Here is a 12,439-nt window from a genome sequence, read left to right on the forward strand (position 1 = left end):
CCACAACAGTGTAAGAGGCTTCCCTTTTCTCCATACCCTTTCCAGTATTTATTGTTTGTAAACTTTTGATGGCAGTCATTCTGACCAGCATGATATGATACCTTAGCGTGGTTTCATTTGCATTGCTCTGATGAGTGATGTTGAGCATCTTTTCATGTGTTTGTTAGCCATCTGTATGTCTTCTTTGGAGAAATGTCTGTTTAGTTCTTTGGCCCATTTTTTGATTGTGTCGTTTATTTTTCTGGTATTGAGCTGCATGAGCTGCTTGTATATTTTGGAGATTAATTCTTTGTCGGTTCTTTTGTTTGCTATTATTTTCTCCCATTCTGAAGGCTGCCTTTTCACCTTGATTATAGCTTCCTTCATTGTACAAAAACTTAGCTACTGTCAATATTTGGACTTAAATATATTTGCCATCTCTTCCTCAGCTTTTTTCAACATCCTTTCACCTGCTCCCCACAGCCACCAAGCAGGTAGGAAGAGGTTGTGTTTAAGTGTCTATTTGTGCAGATTCAAATCTACACCACACTCTTTAGAAAGCCATTTCTGATTTTTTGCTCACTAGGTTCTCATCTGTCACTATTTATATTAATTGTTCTTTTCCCTATACTGTGTAGCACTCGGTCCCTCTATTATAACATTTTAAAAAATATCTGTTTTGTAGTAAAACTACTTGATTTCATTTCATACATTCCCAGTGGATTTTAAAGAAGACTCAGCAACACCTAGCTGAATTCATCATCACGGTGTTTATGGTTTCAAAGCCATTGTCCTTCCCTGTCCAAATTATTCCAAGTGCTTCCTCACTGGACCCTTTGTTCTGTCCTTGTCCCACTCGGTTTTAATTAACAGCAGAGTGATGTTTTAAAATCATGTGATCAATCATTTCCTTCCTTTGCTCAAAACCCTCCACTGGTTCCCCATCCACTTGGAGTAACAACCAAGGTCCTCACAATGCCCTCCACGGTCTATCACTGGTCCCTGTCCCCTTCTGTTTCTCATCCCCTATCTATTCCATTATAGCCTTATATACTAGATTTTTACTACTCCTTGAACTCCCCTGGCATACTGCAGCATCAGAACTTCTATACTTGGTGCTATCTACAGTTTGCTCTCTCCTCAGATATCCACATGACTCAGTTCTTCATTTCTTTCCTCAAATGTTACCACCTTATTGAGGTATTCCATGGACACACTATTTAAAATTGCATCTCAATGGATGAAGATGTGGTATATTTATGCAATGGAATACTATTCAACCATAAGAAGGAATGAAATGATGCTGTTTGCAGCAGCACAGACGTTCTTAGAGATTTTCATACTAAATGAAGGAAGTCAAAAACAGAAATGCCATATGATATCACTTATATGTGGAATCTAAAATACAACACGGGTGAACTTATTTACAAAACAGAAGCAAGCTTACAGAAATAATGGACTTGTTGCCAAGGTGGGAGGGGCTGAATTGGGAGTTTGGGATTAGCAAATGTAAAGCATTATATATACATATAACTGAATCACTTTGCTATAAAACAGAAAGTAACACAACATTGTAAATCAACTATACTTCAGTAAAATAGCTTTTTAAAGGATCTCCATTAATGTCTTTCTTCCCCATTTTGTTTTTTTCTTTCCATCTCAAAGCCTCCCGATGTGCTTTCTAGTTTATTTTTCTTACTTAAACTAGAGTGTAAAGAGAACAGAAACTTGTCTGTTACTTTCACTTCTGTATTCCCAACAACTAGATCCAGTCTTGATACATAGCATGCACTTAATAATTACTTACTGAATAAACGAGTCAATCTGGAATAAATGGGTTAATTTATCCACTATACCTAATAACTAATTGATGAGTCATAATACATTAGAAGTAATATAAGTCCTAATACAATGCTGGAGGATACTAGCTAGATGAATATAGTCCTACATTTTGATGTGACACAAAGTTCTAGCCATTGTCATTTATCTAATTCACCCTTACTCTGACTGTAATTTGGAGACAAACATTTCAAAAGTTTCTGTGTAGACTCTGATGGAATACTTCCTAAGCTTCCACATTATTTGTTGAGCAGTTCTATTGTTCAAGTCATTAAATATGGTGGCTGGGAATCCTTCTACAGTTGTTAGAATTCCAGTGAACTTACTAGAATTTTCCCCTTTAGAGTTATACCGCCATGGCTTGCCTCACATATAACCAGAATTTACCTAATCAAGACAGTTCATAATAACTTCCTTCATCATGCCAATTTGCATGCTCTTCTTCAGAGAAATCTGCAGTACACATGCTCTAAGGCAATTTCCCTTACAGAGGAAACATCACTGCTTGTATATCCCCTCAAAAATCAAGATTTGTCTTTAAAGTCCTATAAATTATAGATAATATAGCTCTTGTGTTCCCCTGAGAGCTGGTTCAGTCATTGCTGCTCCTCTTTGAACTTCTAGGGTAGGTTCCAAACACCAAGCCACAGATAATCTCTCTGCAGCCACAGCATCTGATTCTCTGGCAGCCATTGCTGACAATTGCTTTGGCAGCCTGCCTGCTCACTCCACTTCTTATAGCCTTGGTGTCCACAGAGGGCTACTTTCTTGGATGAAATAATATTTTACACATTTAAAGGCTCTCTAATATGAAGGCCATTCTTTTTCTGAGCCTTGTATGAAAGAAGTAAGCCTGTCTGCTCCTGCATATCACCCTGGAGGTCCTGTCCCCACAATTACCATTTCACCTTATAGGTTTCTTGCCAAAAATCTACTCTGTGCCAAAAGGCACACATCACATTCTGGGCATGTAAGATAAACCTGTCTCCTGGCTTTTGGGTCACTTTCCTGTTTTAGAACAGGCATGGGACAGCTTGCTCCTCTATTAAATTTAAGTGGTCCTCATCAAAGCACAGAACCTCTGCTGTGAGTGAAATTAACAGTACATTTGATGCATTGCTGGCACTCTACTAATATGGATTTTTGACCACACAGCAGACTGAATACGACTAAAGTGTTCAGAATGTAAACCCTTTATGCAAGTTCTGTTCTTGTGGTCAGATGGGATCAATATTCGTCCTATAGGTTAAGCAAAATATGTGAGGTTGTGACTGTCGTTGTTTCAATTTGGGAGTATGACGTTTTTTTCCTTTATAATACATAATCAATAATGTCTTCATTACATGCTAACTTAGTGTCTAAAAGCACATCAGGCTTAATTTTTTGAGACCTAGTAGTCCTCAAGGTGTTCTGAGACTTACATAGTGAACACAGATGAAACAGAAATTGAGACGAGACAGACTGCAATTAAGGTAAAAATCTGTGTTGGCTAATGGGTGTCATGGTGTGAAGGCATCATTAAGGGTCACAATAACTGGGAAGGCTTTATGAAAGGTATAGGGTTTGAATTGATCCTTGAGTTTGTTATGTACTGAATGAATGCTGTAACAAAGGGTTTACACTCTTTTGAAATCAAATTCTTAATCCCAGGTCTGTCCATAACTTGCTATATTCTCAGAGTGAACCACATTTTCACACATACATATGTCTACCTCATGAGACTGCTTGCTTTGTTTCAAAGGGTTCTGCAGTTTTCTAGTTTGCATTTGCTCACAACTCAGTGTCCATTCATTAAAAGTTTACTGCTGCTTTTCTCTGCCCAAATTCAAATTTCTCCAGATGTATTTCTGGATCATTTGAATTAGATGAATTTCTTTTCTTCTTATGCTTATTTAACATTCAACTTTCCCTTAAGCCTGCCTCCTTGCATTCCTTTGATACTATTTTTCTTAGATCAGATAAATTGTGTGTGTGCTTTTATTTATTGTTTTCATAGAAAATTGGAAATTTCATACATCTCTGTAAAACAAAATACAGTCTATGTACAAAGAAAAAGTAGGGATCTCTATCTAATCAAGAGCAAAGATGAGCTTTTTTTTCTTTTTTGATTTCTAAACTTCTGCATACAGAAACATTACATATCTACTTTCTTGAATTTGTTTTGGGAAATGGGCACAGAAGACTGAAAGCAGAGGGAGCTTTGCATATTGTATTAGTATAAGGCTATTTCCCCTGCCTTTACATACTTCAGTTCCTTTTTGCATTATAGATGGCAAAGAGGGAATATTTTCAACAATGATGGAATTGTCAGTGCCCATTCCTAGCATAATCAAAAGCTTTGTGGTCAATACTCATCATGAGGACCTGTTTCCAATAGCAAGTTCCATTTTATCCCACAATAAATGCAACAGAAGCTTTCTTTTTGTGGAATTGTCCTTCAAAGAGACAATCCTCTTTTTCCTAATCAGATTCAGTCATTGGCTACTGAATCTAACCTGAAATTCTTGATGGATAAATCCTATTCTAAATATTGAGGCATATCAGGGATTACCAGGAAAAGTGGTCACCACTTTGGTGTACTCAGAGTGTATCAGAGGAAAGAAATTAACCAATCATGTAACTTCTTGGGCTTTCCAGGAGGGGCTAGTGGTTAAGAACCCATCTGTCGATGCAGGAGACATAAGAGACAGGTGTTGATCCCTGGGTCAGGAAGCTCCCCTGGAGGAGGGCATGACAACCCACTCCAGGAGTCTTTCCTGGGAAATCCCATGGATATGTAGCCTGGAGGGCTACTGTCCACAGGATTGCCAAGAGTCAGACACAACTTAGGTAACTGACGTAGCACGCACGCATGTAACTTTTTCCATTGTTTTGGTCTTTTTTAGGCCTGAGTTAGAATCTGTAACCCACATTAAGGTTGTAACACCTGCTACAAACAAAAAAAAAGTTCTAGTTCAAAGTTCTTGCAGCCCCAGTTCTAACTGAGGTTCTTGGGAGCCTCATCAGTGATAATAAATAAAATTGCCTTTCCTTTTAGTTAATTTTCAAAGGAGACTATATTGTCGACAAGATAAATTAAAAAAAAATACTTAGGGACAAAAGACAAGCACACACATCACACTAGCTTCATCTTAACATTCCTCATTTATCCCTTCCTGAGCTGACAAACAAGTAGGACAGTCCCATGGTGGTTACTGTGACATCTATCCTAGCCTGTACCTTGGAGAGGATGCCTTAGCAACTGATACACTTTTTCTTAGTAGCATTCTCTTACAGATTTTAAGGAAAGCCTCCAAGGCTCTGTAAACCCTTAATTTGCATTGGAGGAATGTTCGTGCGGGGAGCTCTTTAGTCTTCTGTAATTGTAGAGCAGGAAAGCCTCTCCATCTCTTTAAGCCAACTCTCTTCACAGAGAAGAAAACCAAAACTTAGTGATAAGAGGAGTTTTTCCCAAGGTCACCGCAAAGTTACTGATTGCCTCTATCTTGTCTGCTAACTCAGGGCATGGTGTTATTCTAGCTGAATTTTGCCTTAGGTAGTCTGCTACCCTTTTCTCAAGAGCCTAGTGGTCTTTTACTTTATGCTATTTCCTTGCTGTACAAATTCTTTGATAAGTAGTCCAAACAGGTTACCCTATCTATCTGACATTCACTTCTCTTCTTCTCTTCAAAAATATCTCTATTGGGTTCCATTCCCTCAGGACCTTGTTAAGTGACCACTTACTCATCTGGCCCATAACACTACCCATATCTAAATAGGATACAAAGGACAATATACTTCATTATCCTTAGCTAAGTGTCCAGGTTTTTAACAAAGCTTTTACAGAGACTGTATCTTAATCTCAGGTACAAATATCATATGGATTTTGAGCCATTAATTTTTTTTAGCTTTCCACTTGTATCATACTTTGTAACACCAGCGTGTTATTATTAAGGTCTTCCTATAGGTTAAGACCTAGGAATAAAGCCATGAACAAGAAAGCTCTGATTCTTGCCTGTTTGGAGTTTATATTCTGCTTTGGGGAAATGAGCATGGAGGTGAAGGTTCACTGCATTACCCAAGGATATTAGAGAAGGCTCTTGGTTATGCTGATGGCATTTCATTAGAGATCTACTACAAAGGAATCAGCCATACAAAGGTCTGGAATAAGAACCTTCTGGATAAGAAAAGTTTTAACATCCTGAGCTAGTAGGAAGTTTGATTCTTGACTGACATAAATAAGGTCAATGGTGCAGGAACATGAGTAGTATTTGATGAAGGTGCTGTGGGAGGTAAACATCAGAAGGAAAAGGGATATTAAGTATGGATAGGGTGTGGACTATGTTCTTACTGCCATGAGTAGATACTCATTTTAATTGGAAGATTGATTATGTATGTCTGTTTTTTCATAAAAAATTATTTTGGTTATTTAGAGAAAATAGCCCCTAAGAGGACAAAAGTAGAAGCAGAGAATTTATTTGGAAGCTCCATTCAGCAATCTATTGAAAGATGACAGTGGCTTAGTTGAGGATTGTATCCATGGAAATTGAGATCTGTGGATGGGTCATTACCTAGGCTGGAAAGAAATCAATTGCAAATCTCCTATGTTTTGGGTGGATATTGCAATTTACTGATACAGAGAAGATGGACATTATAATAATCCAGATGATTATTTTTTTCATCCAGTGGCCACAAACACATACTCATGCAACAAAATCTTAATGAGCAAGGTACTGTACAGAGTCATTCTTTATCTAGAATTCATTAGTTCCTCTTGAAAAGTATATATATATACACACACACACATATATATTTGAGATATTTTGCAAGCATTTATTATGTGTAAGCATTGTGCTAAGCACTTGGTGTGGAGTGCATCTGTTAGTTATTATCTTTTTTCTGCCAAGAATCTCTTTCTGGTAATTCTCTGATTATAGTAAAAAATGACCACATGACAGAAAGTGAGATGGCCAAATCCTTTCTGGGATTTTTCTGCTGGACTTTGAAGGAAAAATAGATTCTTTCTTCTTTAAGGAGCCCTTCTCCTGACACATTCAAACACTGGAGAAATAGAGCTAACATTTTTAAGAATGCAGAAATTAGAAGTGCAAAGAGACAATCCTGTTGGAAATGAGCTCAGAAATACTGGGTTGGCCAAAATATTTATTCAGATGTTTCCAAAAGGTGATATGAAAAAACTCAAAGGAACTTTGGCCAGCTCAGTCCCCGAAGACTTGGAGGCTTCCCTGACCACACAGTTTTCTCTTTGATCTGTGAGCTTCCGCAGTTACAGTCCTCTTAATGAAGCTTACCCTCTCCATCTCCACTTACTCTTACTTAACAGAGTTCAAGTTGTTTATCTATCCCAATCAACAGGGGCAAGAAAAATGTCTCATTTCAACCTATAGCAACATGTTAAATTTGAATTCTTATCCCGTTTCATAGAACAAGAAGAAGCCTGAGTCATTGCCTAAGATCAGACTTCATGCTGTGAGCCAAGTTCTGAATATTGAGTCTCTCTCTATTGGTCTCTATTCAAGACCAAGTTAAACTGAGTCTCAGAGTCTAATTTGCTAATATCTGCATACCATCAGGCCCTGTATTCTGGGTGAAAGATAGATATATGTGTAGAAATCAGAGGACAGAAGAAACAAAATTCAGTCAGACCTAAGTCCTATCCTCAGTAACATTAAAATTAAAATGTCATAAACATAGTATGTGAATAATAATAAAATGAACATGAAATAATTGCTATAATAGAGGGACAATGAAAGCCAAGGAAAATGATGGTTAATTCCCATCAGGATATCAAGAGAAAGTCTTTGAACTGGACCTTGAAAGACAAGTAGTCCATTTATTATGCCTCCCCTTTCTTGAAAATCACCTATTAAGTAGCTGCTTTGATTTATCTCATAAACTCATTCATCCTTATGGTTCAAATATAGGCTTTCCTACTAATTATTTTATTTTTCCCTAGTATGGCTCATGCACTTGAATCTAAATCTGTCTGAATACTCCAAATGGAAACTCTAGAAATTATCTAGTTCATTTGATCCCTGGAAACAAGTGAAAGGAAAAAGTACCTCTATTCAAGACCAAATTAAACTGATAATCATCAAAACTGTGATTTATGCTATACAGGAAGTTGGAATCTCAGTCTCTCCAGACCTTTACAGATATTTTCCCACAACTAATGCTTTTTTTTTTTTTCATTTTCCTCTGCTAACTATATGTTTTTCCTTTGTCTTATTTTTGATTCTTATTTTCTGTGTGTGTGTGTGCGTGTGTGTTAGTTGCTCACTCGTGTCCGACTCTTTGTGACCCTATGGATTGGGTCACCAGGCTACAATCCCATCTGTCCATGGGATTTTCCAGGGAAGATTACTGGAGTGGGTTACCATTTCCTTCTCCATCATATTCTCTATTCCATCTCTTTTCCCAGTTCATACAAAGATTCTTGGCTTATTTGAAAATTGCTTCAGGCAGATAGTGCTGCTATTCCATTGCTTAGTGCTAAGAAAGGTGTGAAGAACTTTTGAAGGAAACTTATTTGAAACTCCTTTTCAACCCACTCCAATATTCTTGCCTGGAAAATCCCATGGATGGAGTAACCTGGTAGGCTACCGTCCATGGGGTCGCAAAGAGTCAGACACGACTGAGCGACTTCACTTTCTTTTCTCTCTTTCTTTCTTTCTAATCCACATTGGACAGGTTTTGTCTTTCTAAACATTAGTGTTACAATCATTTTGTGTGTATGTGTGTTTTTTAGGGATCAATAATAAATCCCCCTTGAACATAACTATACATTTTACATTGTCTGTGACTTCCATGGATGAACTTATTTGTTTATACATAAGCTTCAGATTATCCTGAGGCAAAGTAAGGCAGATTGTGATATGAGTTGCTTCTGGGACTTTCAGAAAGATCACAATTAGAAGAAAACCAGTGCAAACATTCCATTCCCTAGATGACCTGTCTATGTTCTGACTTTTTATACCCTCCTTTTTCTCAGCCTCTCCAGGGCCTTGAATTCCCTCCATCCTTTTATTCTTATTTCGTGTAATATTAGTCGTCATCTTCTTGACATTAAGCCCAACTGAGAGATACTTTGAAGACAGGCTTTTAATAAATGTAGAGAACAAGAAAAGGGCATTGAATGACATCAGGCATGTCCCCCAGCATCTTAAATATCACACTTTCATTTTGCTATCAATCTAATACAAAACTAATGCACAACTAGACTGTTCTGGAACTTCATTAATAATATTTGGTGGTCATCAGGTGGCATAAAGAAAGCTAATATACCTTCCAAAGTCTCCCAGCTTTCAAGTAGACAAAAGTAACATGTTATTCCTTGTTTACTGATTTTTTTTAAGCACTATATCATTGCACTGAAATAGAAAAAAAAGTGGACATTCCTTTATTCTGGATTCTTTTTTTTATATGTAATTACAAACTGACACTTCCAGCATATATTTCTAAATCCTTTAGAAATTAATGTGAACCTTATTATCAAATATTTCAGGAGTCTAATTGCAACTGACCAACAAGACTAATAAATTTAGCTCTCTTTTGCCATGATGGCATCAACATAAGTGACACTTCTTTGTCCATAAATGGAAGACAAATATTCTCTAAGAACAGTCATTATAAATCTTTTTTTAAATGACTTATTTAAATACCACACTTTCATTTTGCTATGAGTCTAATACAAAACTCATGCACAACTAGACTGTTCTGAAGCTTCATTAATAATATTTGGTGGTTAACATCAATAATATTTGGTGTTATTTTAAAGGGGATATTTAAAAAAATACACTGGTTTCAATCTTGAATGCTCACTCTTCCTGGCTTACTTCTATCTTACATTTCAGACAACCTAGTACCATATCTTCCAAGAATTTCCTGACCATTCTGTGTCGCTCAGTCAAATTTCTTGCTCCCTAGTATCATCTGGACCTTGTCAATGCCTTAAAATAGCACTTATCACAAAATGTCATTCTCTATTTAAACACTTCTTTCCCAAAGAGAATATAAGTATTAGCGGGCATGAACTGGGTTTCATTTATTCACTTCAAAGAAAATTGCTGACCTAAACTCACTCATTCATTTTTCATTGAAGTTTGTACTATTAACCCTATTTTTAGAGAAAGAAATGAAAACTTTGAGTCTCAGTCCAGCCAGGGTCTACCCAGCTGGTGACAGCAGGGATAAAACACGAACCCAGGACTATCTGACTCCAAAGTCTACACTTTGTTTACTCCAAGGCATTAAAATTTATCAGAGGTCAGGAGGATTAATGCTATTTTGGTTTGCCTCTGATCTGAAGCAATGAGTTGTTAAAAATAAGCTTAGATATCTGATGAACAATCTGTATCTAGAATTTATAGAACCCTAACAATTCTAACAAAAAATACCAAAAATCCAGTTAAATAATGAGCAAAGAATTTGAATAAATGTTTCACTGAAGACAACATATAAGTGACTCTTAGGCATATGAAACGCTATTCATTGTTATTAGAAAAATAAAAATTAAAACAACGAGATACTATTTTACATCCACTAGAATGGTTGAAATAGAAAGAAAATAAATGCTTGTGGGGATGTGAAGAAACTAGAACCCCATCCACTTGCAAGAATGTAGTACTATTACCATTGTAATTACCATTGTAATTACAATTTCATGAGTAATTCCACTCCTGGGAATCTATAAAATAGAAATTAAAATATATATTGTTAACATAAGGACTTCTTAGTGAATGTTCATAGTAGCAGCATTACTTATCGTTGTTCAGCCGCTCAGTCATGTCCAACTCTTTGCAACCCCATAGACTGCAGCATGCCAGGTTTCTGAAAACAAACCATGTGTCTATCACTGGTGAATGGATAAACAAAACATTGCATACTCACTGTAGAGAAATCAAAAGGAACAAAAACATCATGTATCTACACGAGTGAACCTTAAAAACAGTATCCTAAGTGAAATAAGGCAGATATAAAGCCAAAATATGATTCCATTTATAGGAAGTGTCCGTAAAAGCCAAATTTAAAGAGATAGAAAGGAGATAAATAGTTGCTTGAGGCTATGAATGAAAACAGGAATTGAATAAAGACATGTATAGGGAAATTTTCAGAGTAATAAAAATGCTTGAAAACTGAATTTGTAGCAATGATTGTACAACTTCATATATACTTATAGGGATATATTATTGAATCTTATACTTAAAATGGTGAATTTTATGGTATGTAAATTATGATTCAGTAAAACCGCAAAGGAATAAGTGTGGACTGTTGGAAAATTTACTTACTATGAACCATTTTCAACATAAATCTGTCTTCTTTTAGCATTAAATCGGCAGAGGTTCTTCCCAGCAAAACCTATTCTTAGAACTCACTTATCTTCCAAACCTATATTTAACTACTGCTATAACTAAGGTAAAGCAAACTCTTTCTGTAAAGGGACAGGTAATAAATATTTTCATCTTTGTGGACCAGACTGTCTTTAATGAAACTATTCAACGCCGCAACTGTAGAGCAAATGCAGCTACAGATAATATGGAAATGAATGGGTATCACTGGGCTCCAATAAAGCTTTATTTATGAGAACAAACAGTGGGCAAGATTTGTTTTTTTGAGCCATATTCAGTTAATAGTTGCTAGAGACTAGTAACATTTGACCTTCTAGTAAAAACTGAAGGTGCCGTAAAATATATCCTAGGATCTGCAATGTGAGGAAACAAAGTTCTTAAAGGATTAGAATTGTGTTTTGTCTACTACTTCTGACTTGTTCTTTGTCAAAAAAAAAAAAAAAATTACCGGATTTCAAACCTGGAATAACAATAGCTATTAATGATTGAGTGCTTTCCAGCGGCCACGCACTCTTCTAAGAAATTTACATTCTTTGTTTTTTTAATCCTATCAACAACCCAAAGTGGAAGTGAAGTGAAGTGAAGTCACTCAGTCATGTCCGACTCTTTGCTACCCCATGGGCTGTAGCCTACCAGGCTCCTCTGTCCATGGGATTTTCCAGGCAATAGTCCTGGAGTGGATTGCCATTTCCTTCTCCAGGGGATCTTCCCAAACCAGGGATTGAACCCGGGTTTCCCACATTATAGACAGACGCTTTACCATCTGAGCCACCAGGGAAGTCCCCAGAGAAGTTGAGCTATTTTGCCCAAGATAAAGATAGAATGTATTAGACTCCAGGGAACAATCACAGGAGGTCTAATTACAGAGATCACATTTTTCTAAACTCCTATACTCTACTACTTCCAAACATAAATTGGTACCTAACTATTCTTGAAGAATAAACTGCGGTTACTAATTCATTGGATAGGGATTAGTTCCTTCAATAAAGAAAGTGAAAAACATAGGCAGCTCACTATGATATCTGGGATTGCAGACTGTCCTATTTCCACTTGGAACTAGTAACAATATAAGTAAGATTTCAGAAAAGTGGTGGTGGTTTCGTTGCTAAGTCATGTCCGACTCTTGTGGCCACATGGACTGTAGTCCACCAAGCTCCTCTGTACATTGAATTTTCCAGGCAAGAATACTGCAGTGGGTTGCTATTTCCTTCTCCAGGGGAATCTTCTCAACCCAGAGACTGAACCTGGGTCTCCTGTGGATTCTTTACTGACTG

The sequence above is a fragment of the Capra hircus genome, chromosome 22, assembly GCF_001704415.2.
Source record: "Capra hircus breed San Clemente chromosome 22, ASM170441v1, whole genome shotgun sequence".
Taxonomy (NCBI): domain Eukaryota; kingdom Metazoa; phylum Chordata; class Mammalia; order Artiodactyla; family Bovidae; genus Capra; species Capra hircus.